The sequence below is a fragment of the Solanum verrucosum genome, unplaced genomic scaffold (genome assembly GCF_900185275.1).
Source record: "Solanum verrucosum unplaced genomic scaffold, falcon-dt-bn FXZP01000257.1, whole genome shotgun sequence".
NCBI classification, from domain to species: Eukaryota; Viridiplantae; Streptophyta; class Magnoliopsida; order Solanales; family Solanaceae; genus Solanum; species Solanum verrucosum.
In genome coordinates, this window is record NW_026020539.1 from 1,007,399 (window position 1) to 1,010,398 (window position 3,000).

A 3,000-nucleotide genomic window follows, 5' to 3' on the forward strand; every position below is an offset into this window, starting at 1 on the left:
TACAATGCATTCTTTGAATTAATATCTCAAATCTACCAAAAGAAAGTTTAAGTAGTACTAAGTGGGTGTGTAAAGTCTATTGAGAATATGAGATATAATACATTAAATAGATCATAATATTTCGAATAATCCTAAATAACAAAATTCAGGGCTCATTTATACATATATATCCATGCATCTCGAATAGCCAATCGATGGGATTAGAGAACTACTCATGCAATACACATGTACAATGACCGATTATTCACTCTATAAACTTATACAGACCTTACCCAGATGGAGAGTCTACTTTTAGCTTAATTCAAGTGAAAATCCTCTAGTTACATTGATCCAGTCCTATATTACTTAGTTTAGGAGAGTTAATACAGATTATCAAAACTATATGATTAAATACATAGTGACTTGTATCAATTTCATCCGATAGGGAGGAAGGTCTAAGTCACCACATAAAACTAATACTTCACTACTATTTAATCAAATATGACCAAAAACTCATATAACGATCCAAAAAAAATCAATTTCTTGCTAGGTCGTTCTTATGAATCTACCCAATTTCAGATCAATCAGAGTTCTTTTCTTTTCTAATTCCAAAACTATGATCAATTTGGTTGATAACGTTATATGGTCAAAATAGAATTTAAAATTTTCCCGTTCAAAAATTCTTATCCCATGACACATATCATCATTTGTGAAATAGATTCACAAATCAAGAACAAAGAACAAAATTCTAAAAACTAATTACTTTATCTGAATACTATTTTCCACCAATAATCAGCATGTTTATGAATGCATTGAATACGAAAATTCAAAATACACCACATAGATATCCATGCATCTTGAACAATAAATTTTAATGAAAAATAGCTACTCATACAATATACATATATGGTGTCAGATATTCACTCTAATAAATGTAAAACAAAAGCTAACTCAGATGGAGAATATATATTAAATTAAGTCAACTGAATATCATTATCCCTAGATCCTTTGATCCAATCATATAGATTACTCAGATAGGGAGAGTCAATGTAGATAATCAAAACTAGAGATTAAATTTTAATGACTTGTATTAATTTCATCCGATATGGAGGAAGGTCAATGCCAGCACATGAACTTGATACTTCACTAAAATTTAGTCATGAATGCCATAGAGAACAATCTCTATCACCATTGTATCATAGTCGAGTAATTTTCATTAAAATTAATTTTCAAGATAAAAAATTATCTAAAAATAATATCTAAACGACCTCAAATTGCCAAATCACTTCATAACAATGAGTAATGTTAATTTGATCGTTTCTGATGAACCTACTGAATTTCAGATCAATCAGAGTTCAAAATTAATATTTATCTCCAAAGCTATGATCAAATTCAGATTCAAACGATTTGAGGAAAAATAATCAGATCTACATCCTTATCATATATCAATTTATGTTAACTCATCACGTGTAATTATGTACCACATATAACATAAATAAAACTAATATAAAGGATGTCATTCATACTAAATTACATTTTAATTCCAAAGAACAACTTTAAAATCATTTTAACGCCTCAAAGAATCATAACCACATAAAAATGAGTACTTCTTACTAGGCTGTTATCAATGAACTTACCAAATTTCAGGTCAATTGGAGCCTATAAAGAATCTTTATTTCCAAAGCTATGACCAAATTCAAGTAATTTAAGTATCTTTATGAATTAAAACAATATGACCTACATTCTTATATCAATTCATGTTAAATAACCATGTGCAATCATGTTCCAAATTTAACATAAACATAATTGACATAAAGAATGATCTTATCATATATTCAAAATCAAATTTTAATCCAACAAACTACCCAAACCCGTCTAAACGATTTTCGATGGAACCATCAAATTTCAAGTCAATCAAAGATCAAAAAAATTCATGACCACCTAAACTATGACCAAATTTGGAAAAATAGCCATTTTAGGCATAGTTTAATGACTAAAATAACATGATTTAAATTTTCATTCTCTTTTAATAATTATCTCATGAGCACAAGGCATACTGAGTGTCTTTTCTTTGGATAAGACACATAACACCTTTTTATAACAAAGAGTTCTCACTATTAATACACCTAAGAATTCAAGATATTATGTTTTTTTCTTTTTGAACCGGTGAAAACCTTTAGTATCTCTTCTCATGAATTAATTAAGTGTTACTAGTGACTAAAGATAATCTCCTTTCAGTAGATAAAATGCCATCACTAGTATACACACTTATTTAGAACAATTACACATGAAACATTGAGGAAAAACAACAATGACAAATTCAGTGACACAATGAAAAACAACAATGACAAATCAAATTCAGTGAGGAAACAATGTCGTCTCATCCTTCGAAATTGACCGAATCATATATATATATATATATATATATATACATAGATATATCAAATATGATATCTATTTAGATGTAAGCAAGGCTTTGATACCAATTGTTGGAAAACTATATGCACAGCGGAAGGATATCAGGATCATACTGCTTACATGAATAATAGATATTCAATACCGTTTATCCTAGAACACATAATCATGCTAGAACACATAAACTTGCTGAAATTTAATTCGATAAATACCTCTTGAAGCGTGAGCAGATACCTTCAAGCGAATCCCCAAGTTAGACAGACCTTTAAGTGAATCTACAAGATAGACAGCAACTATGGTCTTCTATAGTGATCCCAAGTTTACATCCGAACTTTCTCAATACTTGGGTGGGCAAGTATGAATAGAAAACATTCAATCTTTTTCTAGGTTAGGATAATCCCTACTTATAGAGATTTCTTCCCAGTCCAAAAAGGTGAACCAAAAGACACGTTTTTTTCTTCTTGAAAAAAACACGCGCTTGTTTTCTTTGAAAAAGAAAACCAACGCTTCTTTTTGCCTTTTTCCTTAGAAATACGATTTTGAGTTCTAGTTAAATATGGGCACTGTAGGGACCACATAATTAATTACTAAGGCTTCCTATTATGG